Source organism: Scyliorhinus canicula, chromosome 14, assembly GCF_902713615.1.
Source record: "Scyliorhinus canicula chromosome 14, sScyCan1.1, whole genome shotgun sequence".
In the NCBI taxonomy this organism is placed as follows: domain Eukaryota; kingdom Metazoa; phylum Chordata; class Chondrichthyes; order Carcharhiniformes; family Scyliorhinidae; genus Scyliorhinus; species Scyliorhinus canicula.
In genome coordinates this window covers 138322599-138335933 of record NC_052159.1, presented here as the reverse complement: position 1 = coordinate 138335933, position 13335 = coordinate 138322599, and positions in this window count along the sequence as shown.

Sequence of the window (13335 nt, the reverse complement as noted above, 5' to 3'; positions counted from 1 at the left end):
GGGATCACCACACTTTTCAGCGACTTCAGAGTATTATCATCCCCAAAACTGAATCTTGTGGAACTTTCAAATTCCTTAACCTTGTTACAATTTTCAGCATTCAAGGAGTCCAGGTAACATTTTAACCAGTCAATACCACACACAGTAGATGTGCAGCCACTGTCCAATACAGCACAATTGAAGGATTCTACAACCAACACCCTCATTACTGGCCGTAAAACTGCTTGTTAATAGGACAATGCCTTCTTTCTGGTCACAATCTTTTTCCACTTCTGACTCTTCTGTGTCATGTGTCGCTTCAAACACTCTATCATAACGTGTTAGATAGTTGAAAGCATAATGATATTGAGAGTAACATCGAAAACATTGATTTATCATACCGCGGGCATTTCTGGGGTTCATCTTCCTATTGTAGGTTGTCACTGGGTTTCTGTCTTCATAATTTCCGGGTCCCGATCTCCTTCTATAGTCTTGGACCTGAAGCCTCTCTCCCTCCCGCACCCCTCCAGTTACTTTCCAAGTTAAAAGCCCTATCCACAGACCAAACTATATAATTATCCAGGATGCTGATATCCGCACAATTGAAATGGAATCGATCCCAAGGAACAGTCCCTCTTTCACCAGAGACAGCTGCCAGTGCCCCATGAATCAACAGCTTTTATTGCCTCATGTTCTTTCAAACACATATTTTATTCTCTAATCTGTTTGACCTTGTGGCAATTGGTATGTATCTCAGGTAATAACCTTTAAGATTTTGGCTGTGATTTACTGAGCTCATAGCGCCCGAGTTGGTGTCACGGCAAAGCCATTTAATCTTGCAAGTGGCCTCTCATGGGATTCATGCTGCTCGAGGTGTCAGCGCTGGTGGGAGGTGGGGATGACGGCTGTAATGCCTTGATCGCATCTTCCTCAGAGCTCCCCTCACACTCCTGAGAGACTGGAGAGGGTTCCACCTGGGATGGGTCGGCACCGTCACCTGGACGATCGTGGGAGAATGGACATGTGGACAGTGGGAGGGATGGGTCAGTCAGGAAGGCAATAACAACTCACGTTTGACAGATCCTTTGGCTGGAGCCCGGCGATTCTTCACCTCTGCAGCGTCCGCCTGCCTCCGCGTCGGTGACCTCCCTGTCGTCAGCCACTCAAGTCATCTCCAGGGCACGTTCATCATAGGAGGTGAGGATTCTTAAGTCCAGCACTCCACCTCCAGTCTGGGCAGAGGAGATACAGAGAGGGCATTGTTAGCCACATGCATGGCCACAGTGGTAGGAGGGGAAGTGTTACGGAAGGGTTGGGGGTTGAATGGGGAGAGGGTTTGGAGGGAGGGCTGGGAATGGTTGAAGGGAGGGAGGGGTGGAGGGAAGGAGGGTTGGAGGATTGAAGGGAGTAGTGTTCTGACGGAAGGATTGAGGGGGTTGAAGGGAGAGGGTGGGTGGAGGGAGGGTTGGGGGGGGTCACATGGTGAGTTAGAGGGGTAGATGCTCACGTGGAAGCAGAAAGGTCTCGGGGGGCATTGGTATTTACTCACTCGGTGCTGTCCGGTGTAGGTCATTCATGGTGTTCCAGCACTGGAGGCCAGTCCTCCTAGTCACACTGCCGGCGCTCACAGCCGCCGTCACCTCATCTCAGGCAGCACTGGCTGCCCTGTGACTCAATCTCCGGGACCCTCGGGGGAACAGGACATCCCTCCTGGCTTCCACTCCGTCCAGGAGCCTCCCCGAACCTGCATTCCCAAATCTTGGGGCCGGTCTCCTTAGTGCCATTGTTGAGAGCTGGCTGGGGTTGGCTGAGCAAGTGCTGCTCGACGTTTGTTAGCGGGGGGGGGCTGGCAAGCGCGGTGCCATCGATTCAGTTGGCGAGCCTTCATTTGCGGTGAGATGCCCGTGGGGCTTTGTAAAGTGGAGCAATTAACGTCGAAGCATTGCCGGCCTCGCTGGGTTGAGTGCCGGGTTGCTCACGGCGGTGCCCACTTGCTGCCACACTTAGAAATCTTTTGGAGAATCGCACACCGGGTGTTTTCTGCTGGGGGTGCGGAGTTGTGCTAAATGGCGTACGTTAGCTGTCTTTCTAATAATTTGTTCTTGCGAAATGAGTGTCACTGGCTGGGCCAACAGTTATTATTCATCCCTTATTACCCTTGAGAAGGTTGTGGTGAGCCACCTTATACTGCTAAAGTCGCTGTGGTGTAGGTCAATGCATGGTGCTGTTAGGGAGGGTATTCCAGGCCATTGACCCAGCAGCAGTGAAGGAACCGCGATGAAATTCCAAATCAGGGGGACTTGCAGCTTTGGATTTCCCACGTGTCTGCTGTCGTTTCTTTCGATACAGCAGGGGCTGTTTTAGCACATTGGGCTAAATCGCTGGCTTGTAAAGCAGACCAAGGCAGGCCAGCAGTACGGTTCAGTTCCCGTACCAGCCTCCCCAAACAGGCGCCGGAATGTGGCGACCAGGGGCTTTTCACAGTAACTTCATTTGAAGCAGACTTGTGACAATAAGCGATTTTCATTTCATTTCATTTCAGAGGTTTCATATTTACAATATGTGGAATCAGTTTCCTGCAGATGGTACAGACTGCTGTCACTGTGCACCTGTGATGGAGGGAGTGAATGTTTAAAGTGATGGATGGGGTGCCAATCAAGCGGGCTTCTTCAATCCTGGGCGGGTGTTGATATTCTTTTATTTTTATTTAGAGTGCCCAATTCATTTTTTCCAATTAAGGGGGGATTTAGCGTGGCCAATCCACCTACCCTGCACATCTTTTTGGGTTGTGGCGCGAAACAAACGCAAACACTAGGAGAATGTGCAAACTCCACACGGACAGTGACCCAGAGCCTGATAGAACATGGGACCTCAGCGCCGTGTGGCAGCAATGCTAACCACTGCGCCACCGTGCTGCCCGGTGTTGATATTCTTGAGCATTGTTGGAGCTGTACCCTCTCCCCCCCCCCCCCCCCCCCGGCTAGTGGAGAGTATTCCACCTTGCGGTACTTTAACCCACCTATATCGCGGTGGCCAACCAGAGAAAATATTTGTCTGCACATTTTCTAAATGGACCAACTCCAGTCATTCGGGAAAGCATGAGAGACGGAGTAAAGATGTGCAGTGCAACTTTAAAGTCATGCTCCACATCGATCTGCCTGCATTGCTAAGTGCCAACACTAATTATTGGAATGAAGAAGATTTCTATTCCGTGCAATACTTAAAGTGGAAACCTACTTGTCTTGAATATTTTTGTTTATTCATTCAAGGAATATGTGCGTCGCTGGGTCGGCCAGCATTCATTGCCCATCCCGAATTGCCCCTGAGGAGGTGTTCAATGTGGGTTTTTTTGTATTCAACTTTTTGCTCTGCCCTTCTTAAAAACATCTGTTTCTAAAGAGAGTTGCTTGAAGACAGATATTATGGTTAAAACCTGAGCTGAACGGTACAGAATCTCCATTACCTGAATGCTGGACCATTTTCCCTCCCAGTCAGTATTTGTATTGATCAGGGATTGAAGGACTTCCGCACTCTGATGAACAGTAGATTGGTTTGTTAGCAGATGTCTGGGATGCATTCCAGACTTTTGTTAGTTGGCTGGTGGAGGAAGCTCAGTAGTTGGCAAATAACAGCACATTCAAAAGCTGATTTGGCAAAATTAGGACTTGGTTCAACAACTAACAGGTGATAATGGCACATCAAAACCACTTATATTTAAAAAAAACAGCAGCTGGTTAAACTGAACAGTTATAGGGAGCAACAAAAAGGTACAACAAATGCTTGAACAACCATGCTCCACCCCACTGTGCCACACCCCCAGAAGCATTAACTTTCATAAACAGTAAAACTGAACTTTGACAGGCACAGAACGGGTAATTGGAATAGGCAATCCATTTTATACTGTCTGATTTTACCTTCCACGGAAATCAATGTCACAAAAAATGAGTGGGATGTTTAATGAGACATCAGGGGCGGGATTCTCCGACCCCCCCGCCGTGAATCCCGCCCCGCCGGCAGCCGAATTCTCCGGCGCCGAGGATCTGGAGGGGGGTGGGGGGGGAATTGCGCCGCGCAGGTCGGGGGCCATCGGCAGCGGCACCCCCTTCGATTCTCCGATCCGCGATGGGCCGGGTGGCCGCCTGTTTTCGGCGGGTTCCGCCAGTGTATGTTACGACAGGTATTTACCAGCGGGACCTAGCTATGCAGGCGGCCTCGGGGGGGGGGGGGGGGGGGGGGGGGGGGGTGCTGGGGGGATCTGGCCCCAGGGGTGGCTCCATGGTGCCCTGGCCCGCGATCGGAGCCCCCTGTGCCGTGGGGGGCACTCTATTCCTCCGCGCCTGCTGGTGTAACAGTCCGCGATGGCCGGCGCGGAGATGAACCCCCCCCCTCTGCGCATGCGCTGGGATGACGCCAGCACACGCTGGCGATCCCGTGCATGCGCCAACTCGCGCTGGCTGGTGGAGGCCGTTCGGTGCTGGTTGGCGTGGCGCCAAGTCCCTTTTGCGCTGGCCAGCGCAGCACAAACTACTCCGGCACCGGCCTAGCTCCTGAAGGTGCGGAGGATTCCGCACCTTTGGGGCAGCCCGAAGCCGGACTGGTTCACGCCACTCCTTCGCGCTGGAGTTGCCCGCCCCGCTGGTTGCCGAAGAATCCAGCCCCTGGTTTTGCACGGTGGGTAAACAGCTGGCTTGTAATGCAGAACAAGGCAGCAGCGCAGGTCCAATTCTTGTACCGGCCTCCCCGAACAGGTGCTGGAATGTGGCGACTAGGGGCTTTTCTCAGTAACTTAATTGAAGCCAAATTGTGACAATAAGCTATGGTTATTATGAAAATCTGTTACTGCCGTTTTGTGCCCCCTGAAGTTAGGGTTTACCCCCACTGCAGTGGATGTGCAGCGGATTTCCTCTTTTCCAAGGTTTTAGCGCATTTTGAAGAATTTATAGGTGCTGAATAAACCATTCTCATCCCTAAATCTATGTCGAGGGGCAGTGAGACTTCGATTGGAGCTTTACTTTCGACAGCTTGAGTTACAACTTGCAACGGAATTTTAACAGCTCGCATCACAGCTTTGCCCACCAGTAATGTTATCGCCTGTGATATTATTTTTCACATGGTACAGGGTAAATGCGGCCGTACAAGATTCAAAGGACCAATGAATAAGAGCATACTTCAGCGCACTAGCATGCATTTTTCAGCTCGTAATTAGTCAGTTATACACAACACGTTTCAGGCTTAATTTGAGTGTCCGAAATGGAATGAAACTTGGGTGACTTCTTCAGAAGGAGAAAAATTCATTCCAGCAGACTCCCAGCCAGCCTGTGCAGATAAAAACCCATCCCGTTTTTTTTTTAATGGCAAGATAGAATCTGACAACTGTACATTTGAAAAGTTTGCACATGATTTTCAAGTTGCAGTTTACATCTCTGCTCCCTCTCTTCATGCTTTCCCCAATTACTGGGGTTGGTCCTTTTCGAAAATGCGCAGAAAAATAATTTCTCTGGTTGGCCCCTGATGGACAGCAAGTATGAATTTTTTATTTGCCCTGATTGGAATATTTGTTTTGTGGCCGATGCATCCTCAGAGGCCCTTAAGCAAACAAGCTTCGGAGGCAGCTTTTTCTGGGAGTTCTTTCTTTTTATAAATTTAGAGGACCCAATTAATTGTTTTCCAATTAAGGGCCAATCCACTTACCTTTCACATCTTTTTTTTTGTGGTGGCCAATCCACTTACCTTTCACATCTTTTTGAGTTGTGGGGGTAGACCCACGCAGAGATGGGGAGAATGTGCAAACTCCACATGAAGAATTACCCGGGGCCGGGATCGAATCCGGGTCCTCGGCGCCATGAGGCAGCAGTGCTAACTACTGCACCACGGTGCTGCCCTTTTTTCCTCGGAGTTCTGTAACTGATGCAACTACTAATGTGTTTCATTGGTCTAGATAATCTTGCAATAAGCATGGATATAAGTAATACACCTTGGTCACAATGTTCAACATTTGAATTTAAATACAAAAATAGTTTGGGGATAGGGCAGCACGGTGGCACAGTGGTTAGCACTGCTGCCTCACGGCGCCAAGGTCCCAGGTTCAATCCCAGCTCTGGGTCACTGTCCGTGTGGAATTTGCACAGTCTCCCCATGTCTGTGTGGGTTTCGCCTGCACAACCCAAAGATGCGCAGGGTAGGTGGATTGGACATGCTAAATTGCCCCTTAATTGGAAAAAATTAATTGGATGCTCTAAATTTATAAAGAAAATAGAAAAAAAATAGTTTGGGGATTGACAGGAAATCTGTTTAGAATGCTTTGGAAACATGTTCTGACAAAGTGGCCTGTGTAGTGTGACAACAATTGTTAGCAACAAACATTATGGCCATGATCTAACGGCCATGTCATGCCCAACACAGGACGTGACGAGGCCGGTAAATCAGTTGACGCTCGTTACGCCGCACATGATCTCACAAGATCTCATGAGATGTCGCAATCTGGATACCACCCTCACTGCGCGTGAACCAGATTTGCATATTCCAATGAGCAGTTAGGGTCACTTGACTATGTCTGTGCTGGAGTTACCCAAGGGACAGGATCGAATGGCCTCACCCAGACCTGGCGCCATTTGTGACTGCTTTCCACAAACGTGGGCCAGGCATAACGGCACTTGCGGGGTCTCCCAGGTAATACAGGATGCCTGGATGCCAAGGTGCCCAGGTGGCACTGACGGGGGATTGCCAGGGTGCCAGGCTAGCAGTCAAGGTGCCCAGGTGGCATCTTGCCCATGCCGGGGATTGGGCCAGAGGAGTCCTTCCCTTATCAGGTGGGATACATGGGGCTCGAGGACCCCTTAATTTGTAAGTTGGCGCATTGGTGGGGGGCCCGGAGGCCAGAGTTGGGGGTTGGGAGATAGGGGCGCCATGACAAGCTGAGCTTGTTAATGCAGGAAATGGGTCTAAAAGTGCAGCCTTGGCGGGTCGTTCCTCACTGAGGGTCATAAAAGAAGCAGAGTATCATTTAATAGCAAGGTCATTCTCGGCGCTGTCACTAAACACTCCAGTAAATGCGCCCAAAATGGGGCTGGTTTTTTTTGCATTAAATTGCACCCGATGTGTTAGAAGCAGTTCTTATTTGAAGCATCGGTATCCAGCTAGCAAATGAACAGTTACTTAACTATTGTTACGACAACGATGGAAGGGTTGTGCAGTTTCTCTAGCCCCACTACTCCACAGATCACACAGTTAGTTTAAAATATGAAGATCAGGGGTGCTGGGGAGGGTATCGGGGATGCCGGGATGTGGGTGCCGGGGATGGGAGTGCTGGGGATGGGGGGTTTGCCAGGCCAGGTACCAGCTGGCAGCAGTGGTGACCATGCAGCCCATGGCACCTGGCTGCGGAGGGGGGTATGGGCAATGATGACGTGTTGTCTACCCCCACCCACTGCAGACCGTTATGTTTGGGCATCACCCAGCGATGTTGGCTGCCGTAGCGGGAGCCGCCCTTCTACATGTTGCCCCTTGGGAGCTGGAGCAGGGACGTGCCAGGGAGGCGGCGGAGGCACCCGATTAGGCCCCTTGTGTAGTGGCGCCACTGGTCGTACCAGGATCGCACGGATCGAGCATGCAGGAGGAGACCCACGATGAGCCGGGAAACCATTGCCCATATCTACCACCTGATTGCAAACCTGGCACCGCCTGGGACTAAGGCTGGACGCCCTCTCCCGGTGGCCGTCAAGGTGATGGTGGCCCTGAACGTCTATGCCACGGGCCGTTACAGGCACAGAGTGGGGAACTGTCCGGCATCTCCCAGGCATCGGTGCACCGGTGCATCCGTGCAGTGACTGATGCCCTGTATGACATCGCAGACCGCTACATCCAGTTCCCTGTGGACCGTGCCCACGAGGATGCCTGGCAAGCGGGATTCGCTGCCGTGGCCAGGATGCCATTGGTACAGTGGGCAATCGATGGGATGCATGTCGCCGTGAGGTCACCAGTGGAGAACAGGGACGTGTTCATGAACAGGAAGGGGTACCACTCCATGAACATTCAGGTGGTCTGTGACCACCGGATGAAGATCCTGCATGTCTGCGCCCGTTACTCGGGCAGTATGCATGACATGTTCATATTGGCACAATTGTCCGGTGGCACGGGGGGGGGGGGGGGGGGGGTGGGGGCTGCGGGTGCTGGTTGAGGATGCTACCCGGGGATAGGGGTGCCGGGGATTGGAGTGCCGTGGAGGATATCGGGGGTGCCCGAGATGAAGGTAACGGGGATCGGGGTACTGGGGATGGAAGTGCCGGGGATGGGGGTGCCGGGGATGGGAGTGCCGGGGATGGGGGTGCCGGGGATGGGAGTGCCGGGGATGGGAGTGCCGGGGATGGGAGTGCCGGGGATGGGGGTTCCGGGGTTCGGGGGTGCTGGGGATCAGGGGTGTTGGGGAGGGTATCGGGATTGGGGGCAATGTACGGGACAGACGGGCTGGACAGGGTGGGGAGGCTGTTCACCATCACCGGATGGGCCTGCGGGAACGGGACATGGAGATAGCTGCACAGTGCACAGACTAGGGGGTGGGCATCGCCGTGTATGGGCATGGACAGCACAGTACGCCACCCTGCCCACCACCCACCACCCTTACCCCACCCACCACCTTCACCCCGCCCACCACAGCATCACCCGCACCCCACCCACCACCGCATAATCTGCATGCACACCACCCCTCCATTGCGCATCCACCTGCGGCACAACGGGCAGGGTTCACACGCTCGCCAGTGGAAGCGGGTCTATTGCAGGCCATGGAGGATGATGCCAACCCGCTCTGCGATGAGCTCCGGGCTCGACATCGTTAGACAATGTCTGAATCATGGCCACAGTAACACCCTTAACCTGGGCCATCTGTGCATGCGGCCTGGACACTGCAGCACACAGTCCTGTCATCTGCCTGGGGGCGAGATGGTGAGGGAGGCCCGGGGGCAGGGGGGGGGGGGGGGGGGGGGAAAGAGGGGGGGGAACACACCTTAGCTCAACGTCCTATCACCCCTCACACACACACTGGTGCTCACCTCACACCCCACCCCCCCGCACACATCAGACAGAGCACAGGCGCAGCTCCTGTAGGTGTGAAAGTGATTTTAATGACAAACAATTTATACACATGTCCTAGCCCCTATAACTAATTTGTGCCCTGCACCCGTGCCAACTTACTCAGTGTCTAATTTTTTGGCCTTACAGGCCCTGTGACTATATCTAGGTGGTTCCCCAGACAGTACAGCAGAACTGGAGGTGGACTCCTGTGATTCCAGCCCTGTGACTAGGGTCCCCTTTGGCGGCCTTTTCCTGGGGCAGCCCGGTCTGGATAGGCCAGGCTGCACCTCGGGCGGGCTGGATGGTGAGCTGCCGGTCTGTTCTGCCCGTTGCCCACCAGATGCACATGGGATGGAAGGGGGGGGGGGGGGGGTGTCGCGGCGTTCCGGGACCTGCACTGCAGGGCGACCCGGAACGGGCCTCAGCACATCCTCCCCCCTCAGGGTGCCCGATGGCCCCCGAGCCTCTCCATGGGTCAGAGATGCGAACGGATCCAGCACCCGACGCACCCGCAGCACCTGGCGCTGCCAGTCCTGGAGGCCCTCCCTGGTATCAACAAGGGTCTGCAGGTTTGCAGCCTTGGAACTCAGGGAGTTGGCCATCCCTGCCTATGTCCGTGCGACGCCAGCCACCACCTAGGTCAATGGCGCCGATGCCCTCATCGATGACCTGCTGGGACTGCGTCTTGGCCTGCTGAGACTGGGCCACGTCGTTGAGGGCCGCTGTGATCTGCAACTGGCTCTGGCTCATGGCTTGCTGTGAGATGTCATGTGAGAGTACCCTTTAAGAAATGGGTGTTTAAGAAATGTAGCTGCTCATGTTACTGCAGTGATGTCAGAGTGTGGGTGGAGCTGAGCTCTGGTTCTGCTTTTTGGTTTCACTTTGAGAAAAGCTTGGGTGTGGCTGTGAGCTGCACTGCTGCTGATCTCTGCCATCAAAAGACTATCTATGGATCATTTGGGTGAACTCAGAATTGTAAAAAAGGTCTCGGTATTGCTCCTGTTGAAGGTTTGTTAAGTCTTTTGGATGGTAAAAGGACAGCATACAGATTAGAACATAGAACAGTACAGCACAGAACAGGCCCTTCGGCCCTCAATGTTGTGCCGAGCCATGATCACCCCACTCTAACCCACGTATCCACCCCATACCGTAACCCAACAACCCCCCCCCCCTTAACCTTACTTTTATTAGGACACTACGGGCAATTTAGCATGGCCAATCGACCTAACCTGCACATCTTTGGACTGTGGGAGGAAACCGGAGCACCCGGAGGAAACCCACGCACACAGGGGGAGGACGTGCAGACTCCACACAGACAGTGACCCAGCCGGGAATCGAACCTGGGACCCTGGAGCTGTGAAGCATTTATGCTAACCACCATGCTACCCTGCTGCCCCGATTACTTAGTGTTGTATTCTTTGAGGGGTGTATTTGAATTATTGGTTGCTAAGATATTCACTGTTTGTTTTAAAAAGGTTAACTTGAGTTCATAGAATAAACATTGTTTTGGTTTAAAAAACCACTGGTCCATTTTCTGCTGTACCACACCTGTAGAGTGAGCCGAGTGCTCTCCATACCACAATCTATTAAAAGTTCTAGGTCAGGTGAACTCCATGATACAATTTTGGATTCTCTAAACCCTGGCCCATAACAGAGAGGGCAGCCATGTCCTGGGCCATGGATTCCACCTGCACGGAAAGCCCCAGGCCTTGCATACTGCGACCCATGTCTCACCGTCGCACCCATTACCTCCACCGCGGACGCCACCCGTGCGGTTTCGACCTGGGTGGCACACATGACCGGCACCACTCACTGCTCCTGCACGTAGTTGGACTCCTCCACCTGAGTCTGCAGCTGCTGCAAGCCGGCCGTCACCCCCTTCGATTGTCCCTGGGTCAATGACTGCATCGGATCTATGGGTGTGGTAAATCCAGGAACCCCGGACCCATCTGAGCGGCAGCTGGTTGCTGTGGCCGGGCTGCCCTCCGACCGACCGGCCCCTCGGCTGCTCCTACCTCCACCTACTGCACCGGGACGGCTGTGTTGTGCTCAACAGTTAGTGTCCCAGAAACCTCATCGCTAAAGTGCCCAACCGCGGTGAGTGTCTCTGCGATGGTGGAGGGTGTAGGAGATAGCAGTGGCATAATGTCGAGGTCCTCATCGGACCTGAAGTCCAGGGTGCCCTGGGTGGGTGTTTCCTGTCCATTTGCCCCCTGTTTGTTTGGAATCCTGGGTGTGGGTGTCCTGGGTGTGAGTGTCCTGGGCGTGGGTGTCGTGGGTGTGTGTCCTGGGTGTGAGTGTCCTGGGTGTGAGTATCCTGGGTGTGGGTGTCCTGGGTGTGAGTGTCCTGGGCGTGGGTGTCGTGGGTGTGGGTGTCCTGGGTGTGGGTGTCCTGGATGTAGCTGTCCTGGGTGTGAGTGTCCTGGGTGTGGGTGTCCTGGGTGTGGGTGTCCTGGATGTAGCTGTCCTGGGTGTGAGTGTCCTGGGTGTGGGTGTCCTGGGTGTGGGTGTCCTGGATGTAGCTGTCCTGGGTGTGGGTGTCCTGGGTGTGGGTGTCCTGGGTGTGGCTGTCCTGGGAGTGAGTGTCCTGGGAGTGAGTGTCCTGGGAGTGAGTGTCCTGGGAGTGAGTGTCCTGGGAGTGAGTGTCCTGGGAGTGAGTGGCCTGGGAGTGAGTGTCCTGGGCGTGGGTGCTCTGGGTGTGAGTGTCCTGGGTGTCGGTGCTCTGGGTATGAGTGTCCTGTGTGTGTGTGTCCTGGATGTGGGTGTCCTGGGTGTGTGTGTCCTGGGTGTGGCTGTCCTGGGTGTGAGTGTCCTGGGTGTGGGTGTCCTGGGAGTGAGTGTCCTGGGAGTGAGTGTCCTGAGAGTGAGTGCCCTGGGAGTGAGTGTCCTGGAAGTGAGTGTCCTGGGAGTGAGTGGCCTGGGAGTGAGTGTCCTGTGTGTGGGTGTCCTGGGAGTGAGTGTCCTGGGAGTGAGTGGCCTGGGAGTGAGTGTCCTGTGTGTGGGTGTCCTGTCTGTCGGTGTCTTGGGTCGACTGGGACGGGGGCCTTGGTGTGGCTGCCCTCCCCGCCGCTGAATGTGGCCTTATGGCGTCGCCGCACTGGCACCAGATAGGGGCGGCGGACGACTGACGGTCTGGGTCTATCTCTGGCCCGTATGTGCCAGAGCATCGTATGCCTGACGACCCATGTTGTTCCCTGTCCTGTGGGCGCCCTGGCACTGGGTGGCGTCGTCGTATGCTTGACGACCCTGGTCGTTCCATGTCTTGTAGGCGCCCTGGCACGTCCTGGGGGTGGTCGGCATCTGCAGGGACAGGTGGGTCGACATTTGATTCTGCAATACACAATACAGCAGGCATGGTTAGACAGGTGAGGGTGGGGTGAGCGAAGGGAGGAAGGGGGGATGGGGGAAGGGAGATGGGGAAGGGGGATGGGGAAAGGCGATGGGGGAAGTGGGAGAGGGGGCAAGGGGGAAGGAGGCAATGGGGAATGGGGGATGGGGAAGCAGGGAGGTGGATGGGGCAAGGGGGGAAGGTGGGTGGGGCAAGGGCGGAAGGGGGGATGGGGAAAGGGGGAAGGTGGGTGGGGGAAGGGGAAGAGGGAATAGGGGATGGGGGAAGGGGAGGGGGAGTGGGAAGGGGGGATGGGGGAAGGCAGTGGTGGGGTCTCACTTGATGCTGCGCCCTTGATCTCTGCTTCTGCAACCTCCCGGTCCTCGGTCTGCCTGCAAGGTACAGGGCCCTCTCCTCATGAATGGTGAGGGTACGCAATTCAGGTTAACCTCCTCCGGTTCTCTCATGCTCCCGGTTGTTATGAGCGCACTTCTCCTGGGGGGGTGGGGGGGGTGGGGGGGGGGGGGGGGGGGGTGGGGGAGCAGAGGGAGGGGGGTGACAGAGATAAAGGGCAACGGTGTTAGGTAGACATATACTTGAAGACCAGCGGTCGTGTGTATGTTTGTATAGGTTCACAGCCCATTCTGCCGATGCAGCCCCCATGGGTGGGTGCAGCCATGTCGGTTTCAGCTCTGGCTGTGCCGCCTATCCTGGTGGGGGGGGGGGGGGGGGGGGAGGATGGGCGGGGGGGGGTAATCACCCTGGCTACCTGACTCGGTCATTGACCTTGTGGCACTGGCTGTCTGTTATGGCCACAGCCCTGATGGCCTCTGCCACCTCCCTCCACAGGCACCGGCTGACATGTGGTGCGACCATGTGGCCATGTCTGGGGTACAAGGCCTCCCTCCTCTGCTCCACTGCGTCCAGGAGCCCCTCCAAGTCCCACTCCTGGAACCTCGGTA